Source organism: Nycticebus coucang, chromosome 3 (assembly GCF_027406575.1).
Source record: "Nycticebus coucang isolate mNycCou1 chromosome 3, mNycCou1.pri, whole genome shotgun sequence".
Lineage (NCBI taxonomy): Eukaryota > Metazoa > Chordata > Mammalia > Primates > Lorisidae > Nycticebus > Nycticebus coucang.
In genome coordinates this window covers 119,439,138-119,450,942 of record NC_069782.1, presented here as the reverse complement: position 1 = coordinate 119,450,942, position 11,805 = coordinate 119,439,138, and the positions used below count along the sequence as shown (strand labels likewise).

At 37.7% G+C, this 11,805-nt stretch overlaps 1 non-coding gene across 1 annotated transcript; it reads left to right on the top strand.

The window, feature by feature from the left end:
- Positions 1 to 11,530: 11,530 nt before the first annotated feature.
- LOC128582845 (small nucleolar RNA SNORD113/SNORD114 family) lies at positions 11,531 to 11,605 on the top strand. The gene has a single exon (XR_008379272.1). It is a non-coding gene; the product is annotated as a small nucleolar RNA SNORD113/SNORD114 family (small nucleolar RNA).
- The last annotated feature ends 200 nt before the right edge of the window (positions 11,606 to 11,805 follow it).

Below are 11,805 nucleotides of genomic sequence, written 5' to 3'. Positions count from 1 at the left end.
AGCAGTGGCCAGCTGCTCTGCCCAGATCTAAATCTTTATTGGTATTGTGTCAATTAAACCTTACAAACACCTCAGTGAGGAAATTTTTATTATAATCTCATCCTATGATGAGGACAACAAAACACAGAGAAATTCAACAACTCCTCTCAGGTCACACAGCCAGTTAGAGGGAGAACCGGATTGGAATCCAGGTGATCTGACCCCACAGGTGGACTTTTGACTCCACACTATATGTTTATAGTGTTTCTTCCAGCCCAGTCGATCTGACAGTCTAAAAATATATACTACACTATATTTTTAGATTTTGAAATGATTTCTTGTGTCTTCTATCATGACCAGGTGGGTGTTGTTCACCATCCGATGCTAGTCCTTACTGTATCCTGCTAACTTCTCCCCTTTGCCCAGGCTTGCCCACTGACCACATACAAAGATCCTTAGACTCAGATAATTATGAACACACAATCATTGGAACTCAACTTCAGCTCAGAGTATTATTTGAAGAAATCTACTTGCCACCAGGAAATTACTATATTCCAAAAGGCTGAACACTTTCCAGGGACAATTTATTTGGAGGATAAGCTTCTTGTCCTAAATCCAAAAAGTCCAGAAAGGCCTGAACTTTTTTCCCTCCAGTCCAAATATTTGGAACTACTTTTGCATCCTAAATTGCTTCTTATCCTAAGGCAAAAGCAAGATTAGTCAAAGAGCGAATTATGCAGATTTCGCTATTAGATTTCTTCAGCCTAAAAGATTCCGAAAGCACTTGCCTATCTACTGTAGAGAAAACATTGATTTCCGTGGTTAGACACCCACTGAGCAGAAATTTCAGATTGAGTCCCACTGTGTTACATGTGGAAATGAATAATAATGCTACTATAGTGGCCGTCGTAAAGTTCTAATTTAAAACTGTCTGTTGCTGTTTTATTACATCCTTGTAGCTATCTACCCCCTTACCCACCAGCCTACCAGCAATATCAGGGTATGCCAGTAATAGAACAGAATAGTCACTGGATTATTTGGCTTTTTTCCTACTCATTGGTGGTCAGATGGGCTGGCAAAACAGTTTTGTGTGGGTTGGAATGCTTTTATAATTAATTGTAAAGCAGCAACGACCCTGGGGTCTATTTCTTTCCAATGTTAAGAAACACATTTTAAAATCTCAGTATGTGTTTTAGAGTTAATGGTCACATATTTGAAAGACCCTTTTGTATTCACATCTGAATTGTGCAAATAAAAGAGTAACATTTGAGAAGGAGAAAATTAAAAACTTAAGACCAGCAACATGGCCATGTCACTGTGATTGCCTTTTTCACCTATCAGTGAATCACCCATACCTCATAACCAACTGGTTTAAGAATGCCTAGCTTGTAGCCCAACCTTGGCCATAAACTAGTTGTATGAGTTTGACCAAATCACTCAAATATCCAGCTTTTGTTTATTTTTCAAAAATGACTCAATCCAGAAGGAAAAAAAAAAATCTCTCATCCCAAAACATGGGTTTGGGATTGATAAAGATCTGTGTTTGAATCTTGGAACAACATATGTTAGCTATGTGACTCTGAGCAAGCCTAACATCTTTTCATCTCAGTGTTTTCATCTGTGAAATGGGCACTAAGAAGCCTGCCTTACAGAGTGTTGTTAGAATGAACTAGGTAATGCACATAAAGGGCCACATAATGGTTTTCACCATAGACAATTTTGCCCTCCCTTTCCAGGGGATGCTCATCAGTGTCTGAGGTATTTTTGGTGGTTACACCTAAGGAATGTTACCAGCACCTAGTGAGTATAAACAAGGGATGTAGCTCAACATCCTGCATGCACAGGACAGCCTCTTACCGCAAAATGTCAGGCTTGCTGAGGTTGAGAATCTCTGGACATGACATCTGGCTCATGATAGTGGTTATTAACCCCAGACACCGTCAAATGGGAAAGAGTAAAATAATCTTGAAGCCAATAAACGCTCGAAGAGCAAACATTTTCCTCATGAGAAAGAATACTTAGTTCCTCCTTCAGATCTCTTTCTGAATCAGACCAGAAAGGTTCTGGGCCCATGTCTTTACCCCCACATTCTGCAGACTCCAGTAGAATGTTTACATCATATCCCAAGTCCAAATTCAGCCAAATAATATAAAGCCATTGAATTTTTCACTATTCTATCAACCTAATCAGAAAGGGCTCCAAACTTAATTAATTTGCATCAAAATTCCTCTCTTTCCCAAATTAATACTCCACTGTAGGTCAACCATAAATCATTTACTCCAAAAAGTCCTATGTAGTAATTACTCCTTTCCAATCCAGTGCACTAAATTAGATTATAATTATTAGTCACACTTGCAGCTTTCATTTAGATTCCAACTCCAGCCAACACAAAACAAATGTTTGGAATGTTTATAAGCACTTTCTTTCTCTTTAACTTGACAGGCTTTTTAACATTCAATAAAAATCATTATATAAAAGTTGGGTTTTCTCAACATCATGGCAAATTAGAAACATGAACGACCTGGCAAACATCAACCCACACAGTTCCATAACCCCATACAGCCAGCAGGCCAGCACAGGTGACATTATGTGAAAGGCAAAAAGAAGTCCATTGGCCCTCAATTCTCTTCCCAAAGTGCCTGGAAGACAGACTGCAAGTCTCATGTGTTTATTGGTGGTTTACTGTTAATGTTCATTAATGTCCTTCTAGCCCACTAGAATTTAATCCCCAGGAGGAAGCATAGCATAGTGTTAAGAATGAACCTCAAAGTCAAATTTCATGGGCTTATGTACCAGCCTGACCAGTTTATCTATTAGCAACAGGGCCTTGGGAAGTTTCTCCTTTAAGACTGTTTCCCATCTAAAAATTGCATATTATAATAACTCACTATCTATATCACAGAGTTGTGATGAGCGTGAAATAAAAGAATATTAAGGACCTCACAGGAACTTAAATCACTAGCCATTATTATGTTATTATGGCAAGGACTATTTCTGTTCTGTTTACTACTGTAGACTTAGTCCCCACTACATCTCTTCTTGCAGAGATTATGAGATCAATAAACAGTTGTTGAATGATTAAATGTAGGCTACTGACCAGCAGGGTGAACTTGGGTGACTTATTCAACCTCCCTAAACCTCAGCATGTTAAAATACATGGGGAGAGGACTGTTAATGAAAATTCAATGAGATCAGGTGTGTGTCAATGCCTGACACAAAGCATTTGTTTTGCAAATGTTGGTTGTTATTATTGAAATTACTACCATGAATAGCCCTGTGTCCCTTGACCAGATCTCTTCATTTTAAATTTGCTTATCTGGAAAAAAAATATAGACACCATTTCCATTTCTCAGATGAAAGGGGAGAACTGTCCTTAGGCAGTACCAAGGGCTTGCCAGGAAGGTGGGATGAATGGGGAGATAGGCAAAGGAGTGAAGGTGTTTGCAAGGGAGGGACTATAATGCTAGGCAATGGCCAGTGTGGAATGAGGGCATGAAAGGGTGACCTGCAGAGTGACTGGAATAGCATCTTCCTTCTCTCTGGCATGGGAGTTCCAGAGTCAGGGAGGAGACAGGCTGGCAGTCAGAGTGAGAAGCTGAACATGAGCTTTTGGCAGAAGTGCAGGTAGCTCTTGTCAATCCTCCCATAGCCTTTTACACACATTAGCATACAAAAAAAGTGTTTGCTGCTGAATGAATATGTTGAGCCCTTCTTTTTTTCTGGAAGAGCCTGCTTAGAGCTTATAAAAAATTTTCAATCATAAATGAAAATATTCCCCACACACTGTTTCTTGCTCTCCTACCAACATACAGAATCAGTGCTATTTCTCCATTGTTACTGCAGTAAATATTTATTGAGGGCCTACTTTGTCCCGGGCATTGTTTTATATTCTTGGGACACTGCACTATATTAATCCCCCAAATGCAGGTTTTATTTTATAGGGTTCCAGTTAATTTTCATGAACCAAATGAACCAAGATCTCTGCCAGTGTGGAGCTTACATCCTCGTGGAGACACAGAAAGTGAAAACCAAACATGAGTTAATTGTTTTATTGTATGGAAAGGATAAGGCTGTGGGAAAGGTAAAGCAGAGCCGGCAGAAGAGGGTCACCTGTGTCCACAGGTCTAATTCCAAAGGAGATGATTGGTGTAGGCCTCACTGCAGTGACCTCTAAGCAGTAGTTGAAGGAATAATCCAACTCTATGCCCTCTTGGGGAACAAACCCTTTTTTGCTATTAACATGGCTGAGCAGCTGACTATTCGAGGCATCCTTCCAGATCTCAGTATGTGAGGGGTCCAGAACATCACCATCTGCTTCTTCATGGCTAAATATGATTTTCTTTCTCCAGTAGGATAATAATAAAATCACCATCATGAAAAAGCTGTCCCATGATAAAACCCATTGTGAGAACCTATCAAACCACTGAAGAAGCCACTGCCTCTACTGTGTCAGGATACAACAAATGCTTCAGATGGCCTATTTTCCCCCTCAGGCTCCCAGGATGGAATCATGTTTCTCTGGAAAGACAAGTCTGGCACCAGCACAACTGGCAAGGTACTGGTGGTACAGTTCCCTTCTGAAAACCAGCAGAATGGCTCTAGCTCCTTAAGTCAGATAATTAAATGGGAGGACGCGCTAGGGTGTGGAATTTTGCCTTTCAGGATGAGACCAGTGTCCATTCTCACTCAACCGTATCAGCCATCTGGGAGACTGAAGCAGGTGACCATCTTCCCGGAGGCTTGCTCTGCTCCTCTCCAACAATGGATGCAGGCGATCTTTGAGTGTTCAGTGAGTAAGAGGGTCTATACTTTGCCTCAAGAAGATATGAGCAACTGCTCCTGGCTTAGTGGAATGTGAAGTTCAAGAAAGGAGAGGACCTAAAACAAGAAATGAGAAGCAGTGATGCCAGGAATGTACTGCAATCCATTACCCTGTCTGACAAGTGGCTCCCCAGACTCTGTTAGATGACTTCTCAGCTTGATACCAGGGAGATCTCAAGGAGAAACTGCCAAAAAGAATCCCTCTAATTATGGTCTAAGAAATGGGATGTTAAATTTTTAAAAAGAAATATTTTCCCATACAATTCATGTAGCTTTGTTGGTAAATGTTTAGAAGAAACATCTGGAAAAATACACACGCCTGAACCACTGCCACAAAAGAGTTCAGGTAGAGATCAAACATCTATCCATCTGATTAATTTAACCAGGACAAACAATCCAACTTGAACTTGTAAAGAATAAATCATTCTTGTCTACTGGGTAATTAAAACAAGTGTTTAAATAGTTTAAAATTCATCTTATATATTTGCATACTGGCTTCAAACCTCTGCTTTCCAGCCACACCAGGGATATCTTTTATTTTTGAATTGGGAAGATTCTTCTCCCACTTCATTCAGTATTCTTCGCAAACAAGCCCCAATGTGAAATCAGTTAAAAACTCAAAGGCAGAATCATTTTCTAAGTATTTCTAATGCAATTTCAACTCCTATTAGAGAATTGAAGATGAATTCTGCACCCAGTTAGATAACTGAGCTTCAGAATCCCTGTTACTCTGCAATTCATATCAAATCTGTTGAGAGTTTCATAGTATGAAAAAGACAATGAATCTTAGCTTTGTAAAAAACCAAAATATTTTCTTTTAATTGAACCATACATTTAAACTACTGCAAGTACATGGTTTCAAGATTTCAACCAAAAGAATAAAGACCAAATTAACACTTTTCTTTTTTGAAATAGTACTAAACTAAGTTTTGCCTTGGCTAGGCTTAGGAATAATATAGTCTAAGTAGTTCTTTTCTTATTTTGGGTCAGGAACTCCTTTGAGAATCTTACAGAAGCCATGGACCCTCTCCCCAGAAAATCTATGTATGTATAATTTCAGGGGATTTGTGTAACTAAGGACTCTACAGAATCCATGTTTAAAAATCTATAACTCAAATAAAAGCCCTCCATTTTTAATAAAAAATTTGTAGCTTAGAAAAGGGAAAGAATTCAATGTCAAATAAGAAGCTAAAATGAAAGAGCAAGATTAGCCTCTGTGTCTGCTAATTCCCAGAATCTTCCTACTCTGGCACATTTCCTCTCTGAAAAGAAGACACAGGAAAGAAAATAAGCAAAATGATTCTCTTATTTTCTCTCAGGTTATACTCAAATCTAGAAATAGTTCAGTGTATTTCCCATACCGGCATGCCATGGGACAGTCAATGTGTGAAGACAAAACCACTTCTTGGAGATTTATAAAGAAACTTAACGTGTTAAAAGTTCTGAGAAGTCCAGCAATAAACTAAGTCTGGCAGAAAACTTTATTTTCCATGGGTTAAAATAGTTCACCAAATTTACTAGAACATTGAACAATTTTTCAAAGCATATTTATTAATGAATATTCTGTATACAGTGTCCCAAGAGATATCAATTAGGGAGACACTGCAACAGGCCTGTGTTGTTAGTGCTCTTATCATTCTTTACAGACCCTTGAGCTTTGGACTGTGATGCTAGTGTAAAAGCTGATGGTAAATATGGATCACATTTTTTGTAATTTCAAGTCTCCAGGTCCCCAGATAGCACCAGGTTACATCATCTGGGAAGCCAGCCCTAATTCTCCCATGCAGACCTGGGAGATGTACTGCTCCACATTGGCAACTGCTGAATAATAAACCGCTGTGAAACTTAGTGGCTGAGCACAACCTATTATTATCCATTATGATTCCATGGGTTGACTGGGCTCAGCTAGGCAGAATTTTCTTGGGATTTGTCATGCTGCTGTAGTCAGATAGCAGCCAGGGCTAGAGTCACATGAAGGATTGCTGGGATGAGGGTACAAAATTATGCACTAGAAATTGGTGCTCATTGTCAGTTAGAGAACTTTCAGTCTAGATATAGTTTTTTTCAGTTGACTTGGGTTTCTCATAAGATAGTGGCTGACATTTGAGGGAAAATACCTCATGAGCCAGAATTCCAAGAAATGCAGCCAGAATCTACAAGGTTTCTTAAAACCTATGCTTGGAAATTCTGAAATATCATTTCCACTGCATCCTATTGGTCAAACAAGTCACTAAAGCCAGCCTGTGTCTAAGGGGAGAAGAATTAGGCTCTACCACTTAAAGAAGAAGTAGCAAAGAACCTGTAACATTTTCTTTTCTGCTTATCAGAACATGTTACTTGGAATTATAATCACCTGTTTACTGAAACATCTACCTATTTACCCCGTAATCTCTTCAGGGGTAAGATCTATATCTTAGTCATTGCTGTATCCTAAAAGTTAAGAGTGAATGAATTAATGTTTGTTGAACAAATGAATAAAGTAGTAAGTTAATGAGTAAATGAAACAAGAGAATAAGATTACTTCTAAGAAGTTTAATTGTGAAGGGGCTATACATTGACGAGATTTTTTAAAAACTGTATTTGTCAAAATGAGGTATGCTGAACATGTTTACACACAGAAAAAAAAAAGAGGTAATAACAAAAATCAGCTGAAATTACAAGAAGGGGAATGGATAGTGGGTGGAACCAAGTTCCTCATGAGAACAAAAGGACATGATCCATGCCAAGGTGGAAGTCTTGATATTAGGAAAGCGGAGAAATATTATCATTGACCCTCAAATGAAAAAGCAAAAGTTGCATATAATAGAGAGAAACTTGTGAGCAGAGAGAGGAATTATGCCTAATGCCCAAGGCCCTCAAACTATGTAAAAAAGTGAAAGGAAAGTAGTGATGGATTCTAGCTCTAAATGCCCTAATTTCATACAGTTATTTATTTATTCTTTCAATATTAATACACGTCAAGTGCTGTAGAACTGTGCTACAGGTTAGTGATTTTTACCAGTGGTAGAGTAAGCGCATCAGTTCCTGAGCTTTTTGGAAGAGTCTTCAATCTTGATTATAGAAATTTTTTTATTTTTATTTATTTATTTTTTTTTTTAAGACAGAATCTCAAGCTGTCACCCTATGTAGAGTGCTGTAGCATCACAGCTCACAGCAACCTCCAACTCCTGGGCTTAAATAATCCTCTTGCCTCAGCTTCCCAAGTAGCTGGGACTACAGGTGCCACCACAATGCCTGGCTATTTTTTGGTTGTAGTTGCCATTGCTGTTTGGCAGGCCCGGGCTGGATTTGAACCTGCAAGCTCTGATGTATGTGGCTGGCGCCTTAGCCACTTGAATGGAGCTGATTACAGAAATTTTAAAATTCACTCTGATTATTTAAGTGCATGCTATTTAGAAGCAAGATGGATTTGGGGGAAAATCTTAATGCACCTCACAAGTGTTCACCATTTATCTTCTATATGAATCCCATGTATTACCACAAAGCCACAGAGAAATTCTCAGTTGAGACAACTTCAGGAAAAATACAGGGGGTGGGGTGGAAGAAAGTTGAATTTGACTCAAGGTATACATACACTTAATTCCTTCTTCTAGAACCCAGAGTCAGGAAAAACTTTTCATCTTCTAATAAATTTATATTTTTTCCTTAATTTGTTAATAATGTTACTTTCATTTTCAATCATCAGTTATATCATTGCTTAACTTAGAACATGATTATAATTACCTTATTGTGAATACTAATATATATAGACATATAACTTTCCTCTTTCTATTTGATTTCTAGTATTTAAAAATATATATTTTCATTATCTTGTGTGTTTGGTTAAATGAAGAATTTCAAAATTGCATTGGAAGTATGCAAAATGTACATTAGTTTTTAAAGATATGCTGAACACAAGTAGTAGAATGAACTATCCCCTAAGATGGTCAACCTATCGGCCCTACAAAGATGTTGTCTTAATACAACTCCATAGAGAAGTATGGATGACAATAGGACACACAAATAGTCATCAAAGGCCATGAAAGAAGGTAATACATGGTAAGGTGAAGCAATGTTTTCAGAATTCCAGTAAATACTTAAAGCAGTTCAAAAAGAGCTACCTCTTCATCATACCATATCATATACAAATGATGGTTTGATCCTTTAGAGTTTAGAACACAATTTCCCCATTCATTTGTAAGTTGGAAGGTAAAGCCTCATACTAAATCTAGACAAAGAAATTCAATTACACAGAGCGGCGCCTGTGGCTCAGTGAGTAGGGCACCGGCCCCATATACCGAGGGTGGCAGGTTCAAACATGGCCCCAGCCACACTGCAACAAAAGAATAGCCAGGCATTGTGGTGGGCACCTGTAGTCCCAGCTACTCAGGAGGCTGAAGCAAGAGAATCGCCTAAGCCCAAAAGCTGGAGGTTGCTGTGAGCTGTGACACCACCACACTCTACCAAGGGTGACAAAGTGAGACTGTCTCTAAAAAAAAAAAAAAGAAATTCAATTACACACAATTCATGGATTTGTTTATTCATAACTATTAACTACTGTGAATCGGGTACTGTCCTGGGAATTAGAGCTACATCAGGAGAGAAAAGGACATGATTTTGATTTCATGGGGCTTAGAAACTTGTGAAGGAACCAGACAATTGGTAGGAGAGAAAGGTACACATAATAGGCTAAATGATGATCCCTAAAAGATGTCCAGGTCCTAGCCTCTGGAAACTCTGAATATTATCTTCCATGGCAAAAGAAGTGATTAATTTAAAGCTTTTGGGAAGAGGAGCTTATTTTGAATTATCTGGATTGACCGTAAATACAATCACATAAACTGTTGTAGAGAGGCAGAGAGAGATTAGACAGACACACTTGGGAGAATGTGGTGTGAAGATGGAAGCAGAGATTGGAGTGACACCCCCAGGAACCACAGAACATGAAACAGGGCCTACAGCTACGAGAAACTAGAAGAGCAAAGAATGGATTCTCCCCCAAAGTCTCCAGACAAGAGTGTGGCCCTGGCAACTCATTGATTTCATATTTCTGGCCTTCAGAATCCTGAGAGAATGAATGTCTCATTTTAAGTTACCAAGGTTGCAGTAATTTGTTACAGTAGCCCTAGGAAACTAACACAGCCCACAAATTACTATATAATTACAATTTGTGATAAGTGTCAAAAATGAAAAGTATAGGGTGCTATAGGAGTTGAACATGGAAATCTATGTTTTATTGCATATAACAGGGCAGGAGCAAAGGGGACAATATAATTATAGACTCTGTATATGGAATTTCGGGTTACTAATCAAGGGCACACATTTGTACACATGTACTCCCTGAAAAATGCTCTCTCTAGCACATGTTCCAAAATGTAAAATTATATGTATATGTAGATAAATAGGCAGATTTCAAACTGTTATGGAAAGACATATTTTTATTATGAACAGATAAATAATTTTAAATTTATTAAATAAAAAAAGCTTGCTTTATTTAGTTATCTCTCCAGAAGAGAATCCATGTGATGGTTTTGATATCAATGCTGACTATATTCCAATTCTAGATTAGAATTTCTGCACAGTTGTTTTGGATTCAGTTTAATATCTGATATTCCCAAAACACCTCTTAAAATACAAACAAGACTAACAAGATAGCTTTAAAAAAATCCATAGATAACTTCACATCCCCTGGTGATGAGGAGCTGCATGAATCCCTGAATATGACTGAGGATATTCAGCACACCAAGGATAGTAGGAGCTGGACAAAATCAAATCTAAGGAACGGGAGTGGCAAGAAATGAAAGGGATGAACAAGGTAAATGCAGAAATGAAAAAAAAAAAAAAATGCAAAATTACTTACTTCCCAAACAAAGAAAAATTCCCTGGGCAGAGCACTGGGTTGAAGAATTTGAGACTGATTAGCAAACCTGGGAAAAATTCTCAGAGCCTTCAAGTTGCAAGTGATCACAAAAAGATACTGTTCATAGACAAAGAATAAAACCAATGCTTTGTCAGTCTAAGCCCTAAAACAATTCAGAATATCCATAAAATATACTATCCTTAAGGCTTTACCCTAAGGAAAGGTGACTGGATGGGGATACTACAACATGAAGAAAAAAAAAAAAAAGTCTTCCCCAGAAAAGTAAAGGCCCAGAAAATAGAGATGCAAGTCAAAAGTCACATAGCAGAGAACGCTTTGGGGCAAGGACCACAGGCTGAGGCAGAATAGTGACCTGGAACCAGATTTAACTCTGAGAAACAGAGACATGGCTACACTGAGAGCCATGAATTAAGTCTTTCAATCTTAAAAGAGAGGAGGGAATCCTCAAGATGTGAAGCTGTGAAAACCACCCCGACCTATCATCCCTTTCAGCAGATCCCTTATTTACAGTAAGTTGCCCAGGAAAACTACTCTCCTTTAAACATGGAACACAGAAAAGGACATGACCTTATACCTTTAGAAGTTATTAGAAGGCAAAAAACAAACAAACAAATAAAAAGACATAAAAATTAACCTGATAGAGTTTCACAAGGCAATAAGAACATACCAAAAATAAGTGTAAATTTAAAGCAGATGAAAACCTCTTAACCTATTTTTTTTTACAAAAGCTAAAATAAATTATAGAAATGATTGAAGTCTTTTAAAAACATCAAAAATTATAGATAGAAGAGTTTAAAACTTATATCTATAGATGATAGGAGGATGTGAAAGGATGCTTACTGAAATAAAAATGTATTAAAAATGATGTCTCAGACCGATGATGAAAAGTGGTGGCGTTTGAGTCATGGATGATGAACAATATGTGTCCAAAACTCTGAGGTACAACAACAACAACAACAACAATAAAATAAAAATGATGTCTCATAGATTAAAAACTAAATTTGAAAAAATACAAAAACATAAACACAAGAGGAAATAAATACATTCAAAAGTAAAGCAAAGAATATACTGTAGAAAACAGACAAAAGAAAATTTACAAGGAAATGAAAAAAAATAATAATAAAAATCTTCCAGAGAAAGTGATA